General features: G+C 40.5%; 1 protein-coding gene across 2 annotated transcripts in view; it reads left to right on the top strand.

Moving 5' to 3' along the window:
• APOO (apolipoprotein O) overlaps positions 1–2207 on the top strand; it is a 55609-nt gene extending 53402 nt beyond the window's left edge. For both annotated transcript variants that reach the window (XM_014536058.1, XM_014536057.1), the window contains one exon: positions 1947–2207. The gene's annotated coding sequence lies outside the window, so the exon portion shown is untranslated. The remainder of the gene's footprint in view (positions 1–1946) is intronic.
• The last annotated feature ends 15293 nt before the right edge of the window (positions 2208–17500 follow it).

The raw sequence follows: 17500 nt of genomic DNA, 5'->3' as shown, positions 1-17500 counted from the left end.
GAGAGACAGACATCGATGTGAGAGAGATTTATCGACTAGTTGCCTCCCGTATATGCCCCAACCAGGGCCAGGGATCAAACCTACAACTGGGGTACATGTCCTTGACCAGGAATCAAACCCGAGACCATTCAGTCCGAGGGCTAACACTCTAACCACTGAGCAAAACTGGCCTGGGCGAGATGTATTTTTAGTTATACAAGTGATGCATATTTTTGTAAAAAATTTTTTAAAAATCTTGCCTTCTATTCCTTTCCCAGAGGTAATTTCTGTTAATATTGTGGTATATCATTCCAGACCTTCTCCCTATCTATTAATATGCATCATGCGTACTTTTGTTTTTTTGACAGAATAAGATCATATTCCTTGTATTGTTTTACAAGAACACTGAAAACTCCATGAAGGCACATATTGCAATTTTATTATCACACTTAAAGAAATTAACACTAATTCCTTAATATCATCCAAATAGTCAGACAATATGCAGACTTCCCTGATTGTCTCATTAATAACTTTTTATACTTGGTTTGTTTGAATCAGGATCTAAACAAGATCAGCTCATTGTATTTGACTGATAGGTCTCTTAAGCCCCTTTTAAACTGTAATAGTTCCTTCTCCCTCATTTTTCCTTGCTATTTATTTGTTGGAAACCTTGGCTTATTTGTCCTTTAGAATTTCCCATGTGGCTGTGGCTGAGTGTATCCATTTAGTGACATTTTGTTTATCTCTTGGTTCCTCTCTTCTGTGCATTTCCTATAAACTGATGGATCTGAAGGTTTAATCAGATTTAGGTTCAATTTTTTTTTGGTAAGAATACTTCATAGACCATGCAATGTTTAACTATATTGAATTAATGAACTTTTGAATTTAATATTGAATTAATTGCCTTTTTTCACTTAATGTATTGTGTACATTTTCCTTGTTGGTACTTCTGAATCTATGTCACTCCTTTAGCTACATAATAATTTCCCAGTATGGACTACCATGATCTGTTGAATCCTTACTAATATAGATTGTTTCCAGTTTGTAGTTTTTAGCAATGCAGTAAATCTCTTGAATTCTTAGAGAAGTCCAAAACAGATTAATGAACTGAGATAGAAAAGGTAAGCTAGTGGTTTACATGTTTAATTTAATAATTTTTGGTGTTATCTTAGAAGATCAAAGGAGTAGTCACTGGCCTCTAAAATATTTATAAACCTCTAATTGCTAAGTAGATTCTTTACATATTAGGGGGAAAAGCAGTATAGAAAAGAGCCGGTTTACCTTTGGTGTGTCTGAATTGCTGTGTATCTCATTCCAGAAAAGAATGATGGGGTGATTCGAGGAAAGGTAGATGTCAGACTGACAGTAATATAATCATGTTCTCCAACAGATGAACAAAAATAGAGTTGTTTAGTTTTCAGAAAGGGTGAGGTGGGTGTTGCTGTGCCACTTAAGCATTTATTTATTTAATGTTTTAATTGACTTTTTAGGGAGAGAGAGAGAGAACATTAGTGTGAGAGAGAAACATTGATGTGTTTGTCTCCCACACACACCTCAGGTGGGGATCGAACCCCAAACCTGGGGGTGTGCCCTGACGAGGAATGGAACCCACCACCTTTCCGTGCATGGGACGGCACTCAACTAATTGAGCCACACTGGCCAGGACTAGGCATTTATTTATTATTTATAAATCCATCCATCTGTTTAATTAGCTCAGATACACAGCCAGTTGAAAATCTGAATGTGGTATTGATGAAACACAAAACCTTTCTGGTATTTAGTGCCTGTCTATAAAATGAGAATAATTACGCTTTTCTCTTGCTCCTTATGAGCCTCATGGTCGTATAATGCTAATGGAAATATTTGTTATGGTTTCTCTGTGTAAACCTAAAGAATTTTCAAAGTGCAAATTGTAGCATTGTTTTTATTTTTTCTGGCAAAGTTTACTTATGTTATTTTTCTTTTAGTTATAGGTAAACATTGGAAACTCCATACAATAAACCAGTGTTTCTACAGAAAAATGGAAGAGATGTCATTATTGAATGTAGTAAACAAGCTTTTTTCTTCAGGAAAAACTACACTAGGCCTCAGTGTTACCTTGGGTGATGTCATACTACAAAGGGACTAACCTGAAATCTTTTCACCTCCAGATAATGTACATGCCTTTGAACTTATTGTTCTCATGTTGCTATTTATGTACATAATTAAAATTCCAAGTTAAAAAAGTTGTCCTGCTTCCCCTCCCCCATATTATGGAGCGACTGTTCAAGTGTATCTAGTGCCATTGTGTGTATGTGGTGTATGTGTGGTGTGTCTCGAGTATACATTTATGTGTGTGTGTGTCTCTGAGTGTGCATGTATGTGCTGCGTATATGTGATGTGTGTCTGAGTATACATGTATGTGTGGGTATGTGTGGCATGTATGTGGATGTCTCTGAGTATATGTGTGTGTAGCTTGTATTGTGTTGTGTATCTCTGAATGTACATGTGTTTGTGTGTGAGTGTGTATGTGAAAACTTTATTCTTTTAAAAAAATACATATTTTTTGAAAATATATTTTTATTGATTTCAGAGAGGAAGGGAGAGGGAGAGAGCGAAATATCAGTGATGAGAGAGAATCTTGATCGGCTGCCTCTTGCACGCCCCACACTGGGGGTCGAGTCTGCAACCCAGGCATGTGCCCTGACCAGGAATCAAACCGTGACCTCCTGGTTCATAGGTCAATGCTCAACCACTGAGCCACACCGGCTGGGCTATTTACTCTTCTTAGAGCAGCATCAGCCAGCAATCTGCAGAGTCTGTGCCCCACAACAGAGTCGAGTCAAGAAGAGTGGCTCTGGAACCAAGAGACGATGCTTCAAGGGCCAGCACAAGGAACAAAACCTGTAAGTAACAGTCTGCCTGACTCTGGTTATAAGACATACAAAAGAAAATAGTGAGTGGGAACCCTTTGTGTGCTGTTGCCTCCCAGCTTGTACAGAGCTTCCAGTTCTTCATTGCCAGTGGGAGATGCTTAATGAAGTAGGCTTTGTCCTCTGCCAGTGTGGGAATGCTATGTGCTTGTGTGTGTTGGTTCTCTGTATGTAGGCCTTGTATTCGCCTTTGTGGCCCCTGAATGCCCAGCTCATTGAACTCCATGTTCCCAGTGCTGGTGAGAATAGCAGGAGCCTCTTTTGACTTGTCAGCCAGCCAGGAAGGATGGTGGGGAACAGTATGTGAAAGATTTGGAAATTAAAAGTCATTTTTGTATTCCTGTAGCATCAATTTAATTCCTAATTGTTGACCTTCAAGAATTGATAGGAGTTGGTAAAATAGTAATATGCAAATGGAACATGAACGTGTTAATATTAAATATATTTGAGCCCTAACCGGTTTGGCTCAGTGGATAGAGCGTCGGCCTGTGGACTGAAGGGTCTCGGGTGCATTGTTACTGGATTGATGAGCTGAAACACATTTGTCCCTAGAATAATCCTGCTAGTGACCCAGAAGTCTTTTACTTCCTTTTATGCTGAAATACTTTTGTGTTACTGTAACAATCACCCTATATAATAAAAGCCTAATATGCTAAGCGTTCGACCATTCAACCAGTCACTATAATGCACACTGACCACCAGGGGGCAGATGCTCTGATCGGTAGGTTAGCTTGCTGCTGGGGTCCAGCTGATCAGGACTGGGCGAAACAGGCCGGACACACCCTGGAGCCCTCCCATGGTCCCTCCCCGGCCCTGATCGTGCACCAGTGGGGTCACTCGGCCTGGCCTGTGCCCTCTCGCAATCCGGGACCCCTCGGAGAATGTCGGAGAGCTGGTTTCGGCCCAATCCCCGCAGGGCAGGCTGAGGGGCCCCGCCAGTGCACAAATTTGGGCACCAGGCTTCTAGTTTCAATATAGTAAAGCTGTGCCTAAATTATATCTCATTATATTTTCTTATTATAATATCTCATTATATTATTATTTCAGGCCTTTCCCATTGACTTGTCTTCCTACGTCACCTCCCGAAAGTAGAAATTCCACAAGTTTCCTTGTTCTTGAGGTTGCTTGGTCTAAAGAAGATGAAGAAATGGCCCACATCATAGCATGCTCTAGAGATCATTAATCAAAAGGTATCTGAGCCCTAGCGGGTTTGGCTCAGTGGATAGAGTGTCGGCCCATGGGCTGAAGGGTCCTGGATTCGATTCCAGTCAAGGGCACATACCTTGGTTGCCGGTTCCCCAGGACTGGCCCTGGTTGGGGTGCATGCAGGAGGCAACCAAACTATGTTTCTCTCTCACAGTGATGTTTCTCTCTGTCTCTCCCTCTCCCTTCGACTCTCTCTAAAAATCAATGGAAAATATCCTCGGGTGAGGATTAACAACAACAACAAAAAGTATTTGAGTGTCTCCTAACTGTAAGGTATTACTTCCCCTTTTTAACTGTTCATTCAATATTAAAAAATTGCCTTAAAACCTCTTAACTCCTCCAAGGGGGATGTAGAGGTAGGGGAGGAGGGGTGGTCACAGAGCTGGCTCCTAGTGGTACCTGGCCCATACCTAGGACAGCAGGAGACTCATTCCCATCCAGTGTAACTCAGTTACCCTTTTTACTATGATCTTTTCCTTTTGTGGTTTTTATGTCCAGTGCTGCCTTCTTTTTATATTTAACACTTTTTGCATGCCTTCCAGGAACACCCAACTGTAGGGAATATAAAATTTGCAAATCATAATATCTTGCATTTCTCCAGCTCCTTATACTTTCAGAGCGCTGTTTTATTCCTGACTTCAGTATACTTGTACTGTTTTTCTCTGTCCTGCAGGGATACTCAGTGTTTATACTTTTTATTCTGTTTCCTCTGTCCATTTCTCCTTATAACAAAACTATGAACTTCAATCCAATTTATGTGTAACTTAGTCAACATAGTTCTATCTGAATAACTTTAGGGAATTTAGAGGGAACATTCTCTACCAAACAGAGTAATTTTAGCTCACCTAAGGAGAAAAATGTGGTGTAGTCTGTTCTGTGATTGCTGGGGTCCAACCCCAGCAGGTCCAGGGGTTCCCCAAGGTGTGGATGGAGTCGGCGAAGAAGGAATGACACAGAGACAGTGTTCAGTTGATGAGCAGCCTAGCCAGGATCTCTAGCCAGGATCTCCAGCCAAGTTCTGTCGCCAGGTTCTGTCCAGGATCTTTTGCCATGTTCTCTCGCTAGGTTACGTCTCTAGGTTCTGTGTTCTGTTGTCTTGTTACATCTGTATTTATACCAGTTGATTTTAATCCTTATGCGGGCCGTTTTTGCTAATTTTTTGCGCAAATGGCAACGTTCAGTAAAATTACGATAACTTTAGTTTTACATTTTTTTTTCAATGAAACTTTTTGTGATTTACTATAAAATGTATACTGAATTATTTTTCTTAAATTTTAAACAGACAAATACTGGAAAACTCACTGGAAATTGTGTTTACCAGTCAACGTAAAACGTATAAATACGTTTCCAGGGGAGCAAACATATTAAGAACAGTATGCCATATACACCAGGTCCCTTGAAACATATGCTGTGCAGATGTTTCTTTCCTGCAGTGACTGTGTCAAGCAGCAAGGATGGACCGGCTTCCGGTATGTGATAATGTGGTAATTGGAGTCCTAAGAAAAATTACTTCGTCGGAAATCAGGATTTAAAGGCAGTTGCTTCAGTGGGAACAAAAGGGAGTAGGGGCAGTAAAGAATGTCTTCATGCCTGGCTGGTGTGGCTCAGTGGTTGAGCATGGACTCATGAACTGAGAGGTCCCGGTTTGATTCCCGGTCAGGGCACATGCTCTGGTTGTGCGCGTGGTCCCCGGTGGGGGGGGTGTGCAGGGGGCAGCCAGTCGATGTATCTCTTCATCCATGTTTCTATCTCTCTATCCTTCTCCCTTCCTCTATCTCTAAAATAAATAAAAACATGTTTTAAAAAAAGAATGTCTTCATCAATGTTGTCACTGGTGGCACCTCTTGGGACAAAATCAAAACAGTAGTAGTAGGGCCCTAGCTGGTTTGGCTAAGTGGATAGAGCGTCATCCTATGGACTGAAGGGTCCCAGGTTCGATTCCGGTCAAGGGCATATGCCTGGGTTGCGGGCTTGATCCCCAATAAGGAGTGTGCAGGAGGCAGCCAATCAATGATTCTCTCATCATTGATGTTTCTATCTCTCCCTGTCTCTTCCTCTCTGAAATCAATAAAAATATGTTTTTTTAAAAAAAACAGTGGTAGGGTCAGCACTTTTTGTCCTAAGTGCTAGATTCCAGCCCAGTAGCACATCCCTAATGGATCAGTGACATATCCAGGTGGCCTAAAGAAAATTCAATTGAGGCAAAATGCCTGTATTCACATATACAGATGGAAAAATGTGGCTTGCTTGTGGTTTACTACCAAATCAATGGCAGTTAGAATTAGGCCACGTAGTGAGTATTACTACTGATTTGTATTAGTTTTAAAGATAAAATTCAGAATCCTTGAATTCAGTGGGAAAAGAGACAGAGATTCTGTTCTCTTAGTTGTCTACTCTGTTTTAATGAATGCACTTTGCACTCATCTTTTGGGGAAGGCTTGATAGTTTGAGAAACAGTTTTCTTTGTGACTAATAGTATCCATGCTTATTATGTGAGCTGAATGATTTACCCCGAATGTAAAAGTTTTCACTTTTTAATTTATCGCACCCACCCAGCCTAATACAGACACCACTGTCAGGGGGACTAGCTATATATTTGTGGGACTAAACTCTCACCCAAGGCTTACTTTTAGTTAAGGTAAATACTTGAGTTAATGCTTCTATTCACCACTGGTCGAAAGAAACTTGCTTGAGGTTTTGGTTTTTACCCTGTACACCTCCTGTCTGATGTTTTGTTTCCCTTCTGATAGGTTCAGATTTCAAGTCAGTAATTAGCCAGCTCATAGTTCTAAAGGTACAATTAGGTCAAACTCCAGATGTGACCGAAGTTCAAGCTTATTTATGTTTATGAAATGATAGCCAAGGAAATTTCTGGATGGAGAAAATGCTTGTTTTCATAAGGCAGGCATTTCACTATTTAACCGTTTGTTTGCTTAGCAGTGCTGAACAGATTTGGAAATTAAAAGTCATTTTTAGTTTCTGTATTTCACATATCTCTTCTAAATCATAAGAAAGTGGCCTAAGTGTCAGAATATATACATTATTTTCTCCTGAAACCCCAGGAAGACTAGAGGAAGGGAATTTTGAAGATGACATTAGCATACAAGGAAAGAATGGGAAGAGGGAGACAATGGGATTTTATTTTTTGCAACAGAATTAGTGATAACTGACTTTTCTTTAAAAAGTTGTTGACACTATTGCAGATGTTCCCCATTTTCCCTTCCCTTTTATCCACCTCCACCCAGCCCCAACCCCCCCTCCCTCTGGTCATCACCACATGTCTATGTCCATGGATTCAGCTAATCTCTTCACCTTTTATCCAGTCTCTCTCCCCGATCCCCTCTGACCTCTGTCAGTGTGTTCCATGTATCCATGCCTCTGGTTCTATTTTGTTTTTGTTTTTATGGTTTTTTTAAAAAATATGTTTTATTGACTTTTTACAGAGAGGAAGGGAGAGAGATAGAGAGTTAGAAACATCGATGAGAGAGAAACATCGATCAGCTGCCTCCTGCACATCTCCTACTGTGGATGTGCCCGCAACCAAGGTACATGCCCTTGACCGGAATCGAACCCGGGACCTTTCAGTCCGCAGGCTGACGCTCTATCCACTGAGCCAAACCGGTTTCGGCTGGTTCTATTTTGTGCATCAGTTTATTTTATTCATTAGATTCTACATATAAGTGAGATTATATGGTATTTCTCTTTCTCTGACTGGCTTATTTCGCTTAGCATAATACTCTCCAGGTCCATCCATACTGTCACAAAGCGTAAGATCCTTCTTTTTTACAGCCGTATAGTATTCCTTTGTGTAAATGTACCACAGCTTTTTAAAAAACATGTTTTTGTTGATTTTTAGAGAGAAGGGGAGCGATAGAAACATTGATGAGAGAAATAGCAACATCAATTGGCTGCTTCCTGCTTGGCCCTGCTGGGGATCAAGCCCACAACCCATGCATGTGCCCTGACCAGGAATCAAAACCAGTGACTAAAAAAAACACACACACACACACACAAAAAAGAATGACCTCTTGGTGCATGGGCTGTTGCTCAACCACTGAGCCCCACAAGCTGGGCACACAGCTTTTTTTATCCACTCATCTACTACTGATGGGCACTTGGGCTGCCTCGAGATCTTGGCTATTGGAAATAACATTGCTATGAACATAGGGATGCATATATTATTTCTGATTGGTATTTTGGGATTCTTAGGATATATTCCCAGAAGTGGGATCGCTGGGTCAAATGGAAGTTCTGTTTTTAATTTTTTGAGGAAACTCCATCAGTTTTCCACAGTGGCTGCACCAGTCTGCATCCCCACCAGCAGTGCACAAGGGTTCCCTTTTCTCCACATCCTCGCCAGCACTTGTTGTTTGTTAATTTAGTGAGGGTAGCCATTCTGACAGGTACAAGGTGATATCTCATTGTGGTTTTAATTTGCATCTCTCTGATGACTAGTGATGTTGAGCATTTTTCCATATGTCTATTGGCCATCTGTATGTCCTCTTTGGAGAAGTTTCTCTTCAGGTCTTTTGCCCATTTTTAAATTGTCTTCCTGGTGTTGAGTTGTATGAGTTATTTATATATTTTGGAAATCAACTCCTTATCAGATGTGTCATTGGTAAATATGTTCTACAAAATAGGTTCCCTTTTCATTTTGATGCTGGTTTCTTTTGCTGTGCAGAAGCTTTTTAGTTTGATGTAGTCCCATTTGTTTATTTTTTCCTTTGTTTTTTCTGGGAGATGTGTCAGCAAAAATATTGCTAGGAGAGATGTCTGAGATTTTACTGCCTATGTTTTCTTCCAGGATTTTTATGGTTTTGCACCTTACATTTAAGTCTTTTATCCATTTTTTGAGTTTATTCTTGTGTATGGTATATATTGAAGGTCTATTTTCATTTTTTTGCATGGACCTATCCAGTTTTCCCAACACCATTTATTGAAGAGACTGTCTTTCCTGTTTTGTATGCTCTTGCTTCCTTTGTAAAATATTAATTGACCATAGAGGCTCACTCTTCTGTTCCATTGATCTGTATGCCTGTTCTTATGCCGGTACCAGGCTGGTTGTTGTTTTTTAAATCCTTTCCCAAGGATATTTTGTCCATTGATTTTGAGACAGAGTGAAAGGGGGTGGGGGAGAGACAGAGAAACATTGATGTGAGAGAGACACATTAATTGGTTGCCTCCTGCATGAGTCCTGACCGGGGCCGAGGATCGAACCAGTAACTGAGGTATGTGCCCTTGACCGGGAATTGAACCCTCAACCCTTTGGTCTGCGGGCTGACGCTCTAACCACTGAGAAAACTGGCCAGGGCAGTACCAGGCTGTTTTGATTACAATGGCTTTGTGGTAAATTTTGATATCAGGTATTGTGATACCTCCAACTTTGTTCTTCTTTCTCACGATTGCTGAGGCTATTCAGGGTCTTTTTTGGTTCCATATAAGTTTTTGAAATATTTGTTCTAGATCTGTGAAATATGCTATTGGTATTTTAATGGGGATTGCATTGAATCTCTATAGATTTCTTGGGGTAATATGGACATTTTAATGGTGTTAATTCTTCCATTTCATGAACACAGTATATGCTTCCACTTAATTGTATCCTCCTCAGTTTCTTTCTTTAATGTCCTATGATTTTCTGAGTACAGGTCTTTTACCTCCTTGGTTAAGTTTATTTCTATATACCTTATTTTTTGTTGTAACAGTAAATGGGATTGTTTTCTTAGTTTCTCTTTTTGATAGTTTATTATTGGTGTATAAAAATGCCACCGATTTCTGAATATTAATTTTGTATCTTGCTACTTTGCAAAATTCATTTATTAGATGTAGTAGTTTTTTGGTGGAGTCTTTAGGGTTTTCTATGTACAATATCATGTCATGTACAAACAATGACAGTTTTACTTCCTCCTTTCTAATTTGAATGCCTTTTATTTCTTCTTGTCTGATCACTGTGACTAGGACTTCTAGTACTATCCTGTATAATAAAAGCCTCATATGCTAAGTGTCCGACCGTTCGTTCAGCAAGTCGCTATGATGCACACTGACCACCAGGGGTCAGACGCTCCCAACTGGTAGGTTAGCTTGCTGCTGGGGTCCAGACGATCGGGACTGGGCGAGACGCGCCCATGAGCCCTCCCATGGTCCCTCCCCGGCCCCGATCAGCCCTGATTGGGACTGGGCGAGATGGGCCAGACATGCCTTAGAGCCCTCCCATGGTCCCTCCCTGGCTAGCCAACCTCCCACAGTCCCTCCCCAGCCGGCCAGCCCCGATCAGCCCCGATCAGGACTGGGTAAGATGGGCCAGACATGCCCTGGAACCCTCCCGTGGTCCCTCCCCAGCGCCGATCGTGCACCGGTGGGGTCCCTCGGCCTGGCCTGTGCCCTCTCGCAATCCGGGACCCCTCGGGGGATGTTGGAGAGCCAGTTTCACCCGATCCCCGCAGGCCAGGCCAAGGGACCCCACCAGGGCATGAATCCGTGCACCGGGCCTCTAGTTGTGAATAACAGTGGTGAAAGGGGACACCCCTGTCTTGTTCCTGTTCCTAAGAGAAACACTTTTAGTTTTTGTCCATTGAGTATGATGTTGGCTGTAGGTTTGTCATATATGGCCTTTATTATGTTGAGGTATGGTCCCTCTATTCCCACCTTGCTGAAAGTTTTTGTCATTAAATGGGTGTTGGATTTTATCAAAAGTTTTTTTTCTGCATCTATTGATATAATCATGTAATTTTTATCTCTCATTTTGTTTATGTGAATGTATCACATGTATTGATTTATGAATATTGTACCAACCTTGCATCCCTTGAATAAATCCCACTTGATCATGCTATATTATATTTTTAATGTATTGCTGGATCCAGTTTGTTGAGGATTTTAGCATCTATGTTCATCAGGGGTATTGGCCTAAAATTTTCTTTCTTTGTAGTGTTTTTATCTGGTTTTGGAATTAGGATCATGCTGGCCTTGTAAAAAGAGCTTGGAAGTCTACCCTGCTCTTGAATTTTTTGGAGTAGTTTGAGGAAAATAGTGTTTGGTAAAACTTGCCTATAAAGCCATCCAGTAGATGACTTTTGTTTGCTGGGATTTCTTTTTATTACTGCTTCATTAGGTGTTATTGGTATATTCAGGTTTTCTGATTCTTCCTGATTCAGTTTTGGAAGATTATATTTTTCTAGGAATTTTTTCATTTTGCCCAGCTTGTCCAGTTTGTTGGCATATGGTTGTTTATAGTATTTGCTTACAATCCTTTGTATTTCTGTGGAGTCAGTTGTTACTTCTCCTCTTTCATTTCTGATTTTATTTATTTGAGTCCTCTCTCTTTTTCTTGGTGAGGCTGGGTTAAAGTTTATCAATCTTATTTATCTTTTCAAAGAACCAGTTCTTGGTTTCCTTGATCTTTTGTATTATTTTTTTAGTCTCTACGTCATTTATTTCTGCTCCTGCTTTATTATTTCCTTCCTTCTACTTACTCTGGACTTTGTCATCCTGTTTGACTCTTGAAACCCTGTGCCTATATAACATTGACACAAATAAAAATGACAAATTATAAGAAAAACAAGGGAATTTATATTAAAAATCTCGTTTACTTTGTAAATTTTGGTTCCTTGTGTCAAACAGGGCCCGTCCTGTAATGAATGCAATGTGATACATTTCTTTCCATCTATTAAAGTTTTAGTAGGTTATGGTGTGTCTTCATATCTATGGTATTTGCGGGTCATAACTCTGACTCATTTTCTGAATCCTTTATCTGGATGCTTATTACAACATTGCTCAAGTGGGAGGCTGTGATCTGTTTGAGGGCATGTTCCCTGGGATTGAAAATCAGGTTGTTTCCATGACGAAAATCAGAGACTGCTTAGTGCATTGTTAGCCCTGCAGAGGCCCTTCAGACCCGGAATTGGCCATTGTGCACCAGGGCTTTCCCTGCATTATGCACCCCATTTGCCTGTGTTGGTGAGGGTGGGAGAGGAAAAAGTGTCCTTTCTGTTATGTTAAGCAAACCTGGCGCTGTTTACCACTCCTCACTTCGTGTTACTTGCTTTTTGGTGGTCCCATTGACCTAATGATGCTTAACTTATTACTAATCTGTTTCTTTGTGTGATTGCTGTTTTCCCCTTGGGACACCTTCTGTTCTTGTTACACATTTCAAGTATCAAGATGTGAGATTTAGGGAGAGCTTGCACCCTTGTAAAACCTTTTTACCTTGTTTGTACTCTTGGTGAATTCACCATCACGCTTACATTTCTGAAGAATTGAGTTTCCAGACATGAAAACCTTTTCTTTCTGAACTCCTGGTTCACTTTCTAGATTTCTTTTTGTTGTTAATCCTCACCCGAGGGTATTTTTCCATTGATTTTTAGAGAAAGTGGAGGTAGGGGGACAGACACACACAGAGAGAAACATAGATGTGAAAGAGACACATTGATTGGTTGCCTCCCGCATCTGCCCCGACCAGGGCCAGGGATTTGGCCTGCAACTGAGGTACATGCCCTTGACCGGGAAGCAAACCCAGGACCCGTCAGTCCGCAGACCATCAGTCTATCCACTGAACCAAACCAGCTAGGGCCACTTTCTAGATTTTTTACGGCCTCGTACATACTCTACCCTTGTTAGTTCACACTTGATCTCTAGTAGACTGTAATATCCTGAGGCTGGGACAACTATCTTTCTTCTTAGTGTACCCACAATGCTGACCTAACGCATTGATGTATGCATTTCAAAATGTGTGCTGAGGAAATTATTTAAAGTTCAAATTTTTGTTATGATTTGGTTTCAATCGAGCCTTTGAGGGTACCCATCGGCATTGGATTTGTCACCAACCGGAGAGCATGTGTCCCTGTGTTTCTGACTTCTAAATCTAAAAACAGAGGAGGTTGGGCTAGGTGCTGTCTAAAGGCCTTCAGTCTCTGTGACTCTCCCCGCTCTCGACTTATTAAGCACCATTGAGTGCATGGTCTAGATCAGCGGTTCTCAACCTGTGGGTCGCCAACCTGTGGGTTGCGACCCCTTTGGGGGTTGAACGACCCTTTCACAGTGGTCGCCTAAGACCATCAGAAAACACATATATAATTACATATTGTTTTTGTGATTAATCACTATGCTTTAATTATGTTCAATTTGTAACAATGAAAATACATCCTGCATATCAGATATTTACATTACAATTCATAACAGTAGCAAAATTACAGTTATGAAGTAGCAACGAAAATAATTTTATGGTTGGGTCACCACAACATGAGGAGCTGTATTAAAGGGTCGCGGCATTAGGAAGGTTGAGAACCACTGTTCTAGATAGTCTGTTATGTTGGGCAGAGGGGAGAAATACAGTTTACAATTCAGATACGAAGACAAAGAGCAGCAGCATCATAAAACACAGATTAACTACCTGATAGTGATTCCAATATTGGTCTTATGCAAAGAAGCACCCAAGGATATTTATCTAATACATAAATTCAATGTACATAGGCAGTTGTTTTTGTTTTTGTTTTACATTTTTTGTTTACACTAACTTCTTTAGAGAAGGAAGGAGAGGAACCAGAGGAAATGAGTCTGATAAAACAGGAACCATTGGCTTTGGATGGATGATTTTACTTTTTTGTTTGTTTGTTTGTTTGTTTTGTTAATCCTCACCCAAAGGCATTTTTTTCATTGCTTTTTACAGAAAGTGGGAGGGAAGAAAAGAGGGGCGAGAAAGAGAGAAACATCTGTGTGAGAGAGACACATAAATCGGTTGCCTCCCACATGCTTCCCGATGGGGGCTGAGGATTGAACCTGCAACCCAGGTACCTACCCTTGACTAGGAATCGAATCCACAACCCCTTGGTGAGCAGGCTGATGCTCAAACCATTGAGCTGCCGACCAGAGCTGCATGATTTTCCTTTTCCTGAGTTAGAACCTAACCCACACTCTCCACTGTTTTCCCCTTAGAACACCTGTTTCCAGCAAGTCCAGCAAGAATGAGCCCAGGGTTGGGCTTTTGGGGCCCCCTTGTTGCATTTCTCTAGCTCATTCCTTAATGTTATTATATGTAGACAAGATAAACACCTGTCTAAGGATAGCAACAGTTGAGATTGTGTAGGTCCTGCTTTAATGAATACATATGGTTAATTAAAAATCTATATGTTTGTATAAGAAGATATGCCACTGCCCTTAAAAATCTTTTAGTAGCTTAAACATACTGTAATATAATATATTAATAACTGTTGTAGTGTACTTATTATTTATTCATAGCTAGGAGCAACTTCAACCCACTGAAATGATGACAAATTTGAATGTTTCCTTAAGTAAACTTCAAATTAGAGCTTGAGTGAGTGCCATGGTCTCTGTGTAGGTCATAGAGATTGTGCAAATGATGTGATTTACTCAAATGCCTGATATCCTCCTGAGATTCGAGAGTTTTGGTAGTTCCTGGGCAGAGGGTGCTTGTGTGACCGGCCCCCAGTAAAAACCCTGGGTGCTGAGTCTCTAATGAGCTTCCCTAGGCAAAGCATTGGCTGCATTTGTTTTCTGCTGGGAAAGGAGCGTACTCCTAGACTGGGAGGTAGAGCCTCCAAGGCCTGTGCATGGATTTATCCAGGTTGCACCTGTGTTTTCTTCCCCTTGCTGGTCTCGTCATGTACCCTTTGCTGTGAAGGACCTAAGCCATTAGTATAACTATATGTTGAGCCCTGTGAATCATTTTAGCGAATCGCCAAATGTGTGGGTGATTTTTGGGAACCCCCACCCCCAAAACAGCATGTTGAAATGGAATGTTTTATTATGTTATATCATCTTCCCCTCAGCTTTAGAGGAAAACCATAAATACAAGGACTATTATATTTACATTGAATATTTCCAGGTCACAAGACCTTAAAAAACTGTTTGTATTCATCCTCCTCAAGCAAAGAGAAAGTAGTTTTTGAAAGCCACAGAAAACTCTAAGCTCCCTTGTTTAGACCAAATTAGTGATTAGATTTTTTTCTGATTCTCACAATAGAGTCTTTCTTCCGTCCCTCATGCTATGGAGGCAAGCTGTTTGGGCTGGTTCATAAGTAAATGGGTCATAAACTTCACTCCATTCAAAAGTGACGTATTTATGAAAGTATTTATTTGTCCTACAGAGAGAGAGAGCAATGGCTCATTTCAAGTATTGTTCTCAGCCTAGATCAGAATGCTGAAGAGCATACATCACACATTTTGTTTTAAACACAATAGTCTGATTGTTCATTTTTTGATGGTGCGATAAATATTTCCCTGGGAAAGCACTACCAAATAGGTAAGACTTTTAGAAGACTGTGTTGGATCATAGACCTAAATGTAAGAGCTAAAACTAGAACTCTCAGAAGACAACGCAAGAGTAAATCTCGGTAAAGGAGTAAATCGTGACCTTGGATTCGGTAATGGTTTCTTCAGTACAACACCAAAAGCACCAGTGACAAAATAGAGTTATTGGACTACCTCAAAACTTAAAAATGTTTGTGCTATAAACAATACTATAAAGAAAATTAGAAGACAACTCATTGAGTATGGGAAATATTTACAAGTCATATCTGATAAGAGACTGTATCCCTATAAAGAACTTTATAACTCAACAATAAAAAGACAAACCAATTAAAACTGGGCAAAGGATTTGAACAGACCTTTTTTCCAAAGAAGATATATAAACGGCCAATAAGCACATGAAAAAGATGTTTGCCCTAGCCGGTTTGGCTCAGTGGATAGAGCGTCAGCCTGCAGACTGAAGGGTCCTGGGTTCGATTCCGGTCAAAGGCATATGCCTGGGTTGTGGGCTTGATCCCCAATAGGGGCATGCAGGAGGCAACTGATCAATAATTCTCTCTATTCGGGGGTGGGAGTGGCTGGAGGGGGGGTCAATCGGGGGGAAAAGGAGACAGATGTAAAACTTTAAACAATAAAAAGTAATAAATAAATAAATAAATAAATAGCTACCTAAATTAAATTTCTTCAAAAAAAATTATCTCTCATCATTGATGTTTCTATCTTTTTCTCTCCCTTCCTCTCTGAAATCAATAAAAATATATTTAAAAAAAGAAAAAGATGCTCAATGTCATTTGTCATTAGAGCAATGCAAATGAAAAGCACAGTGAGATACCGCTTCACATCTACTGTGATGACTGTAATAAAAAAGACAGACAGTAACAAGTATTGATGTGGATGTGGAGAAAATAGTTCATCAGTTCCTCAAAATGTTAAGCAAAGAGTTGTGATATGACCCAGAAATTCCACTCCTACGCATATATTGAAGAGAAAGGAAAGCCTGGTCTGCATAAAAGCTTGTACACATATGTCTATTGCTTCATTCAAACCAGACAGTAGAAACAAGTAAATGTCCATCAACAGATGAATGGTTGCACAAAATGTATTTTCATACAATGGAATATTAGTCATAAGAAATGAAAAAAAAGAAATGAAGTATTGATATTTACTATCAATGATACTTGAAAGCAGTATGCTAAGTGAAAGAAGCCAGTCACATATTGTATTGTAAGACCACATATTGTATGATTCCATTTATTTGAAGTGTCTAGAATAGGCAAATTCATAGACAGAAAGTAGATTAGAAAGTAGATGAGTAGTTGCTTAGGACTCACGGGTAGGAGTGGAGTAGAGTGAAGTGTATCACTTGGGGTTCAACGAGAGAAAATAGAACAAGTAGGTATTATATATTGAGAGGTTTATTGTCAGGAATTGGCTTAGGTGATTGTGGAGGTTAGCTAGGCAAATCCAAAATCCACAGGGCAGGCCATCAGGAAAAGCAGGCTGGAACTCTCAGGCGTGAGCTGAAGCCATCCACAAATGGAATTTTTTCTTCAGGAAAATTTCAGTCCTCATCTTAGGCCTTTCAACTGATTGACTCAGGCCCGCTTACATTAAAATCAACTGCTTATGGACTTTGATCACATCTCAAAATAACGTTCACAGCAGTACAGCACCTAGATTACTGACAACCTAGATTAGTGTTTGAACAGCTGGGGACTCTAGTCTAGCCAAGTTGACACATAAAACCGGCCATCATGGAGGAGAAGTGACTGCCAATGGGCTTCTTTTTTGGGGTGATGAAAATGTTCTAAAATTGTGATGGTTGCACAACTCTGAATATATGGAAAACTGAACTGTCTTCTTTAAATGAGTGAATTGTAAGGTTTGTGAATTATATTTCAGTAAAGATGTTTTCAAGCCCTAGCCGGTTAGGCTCAGTGGATGGAACATCAGCCTGCAGACTGAAGGGTCCCAGGTTCGATTCCGGTCAAGGGCACATGCCCGGTTGCGGGCTCAATCCCCAGTTTGGGGCATGCAGGGGGCAGCCGATCAAAGGATTCTCTCTCATCATTGATGTTTCTATCTCTCCCTCTCCCTTCCTCTCTGAAATCAATAAAAATCCTATATAATAAAAGAGAAACATGGTA

Source organism: Myotis brandtii, unplaced genomic scaffold, assembly GCF_000412655.1.
Source record: "Myotis brandtii unplaced genomic scaffold, ASM41265v1 scaffold156, whole genome shotgun sequence".
Taxonomy (NCBI): domain Eukaryota; kingdom Metazoa; phylum Chordata; class Mammalia; order Chiroptera; family Vespertilionidae; genus Myotis; species Myotis brandtii.
Note: the sequence above shows the minus strand (reverse complement) of the source record. Positions and strands in the feature narration are given on the sequence as shown.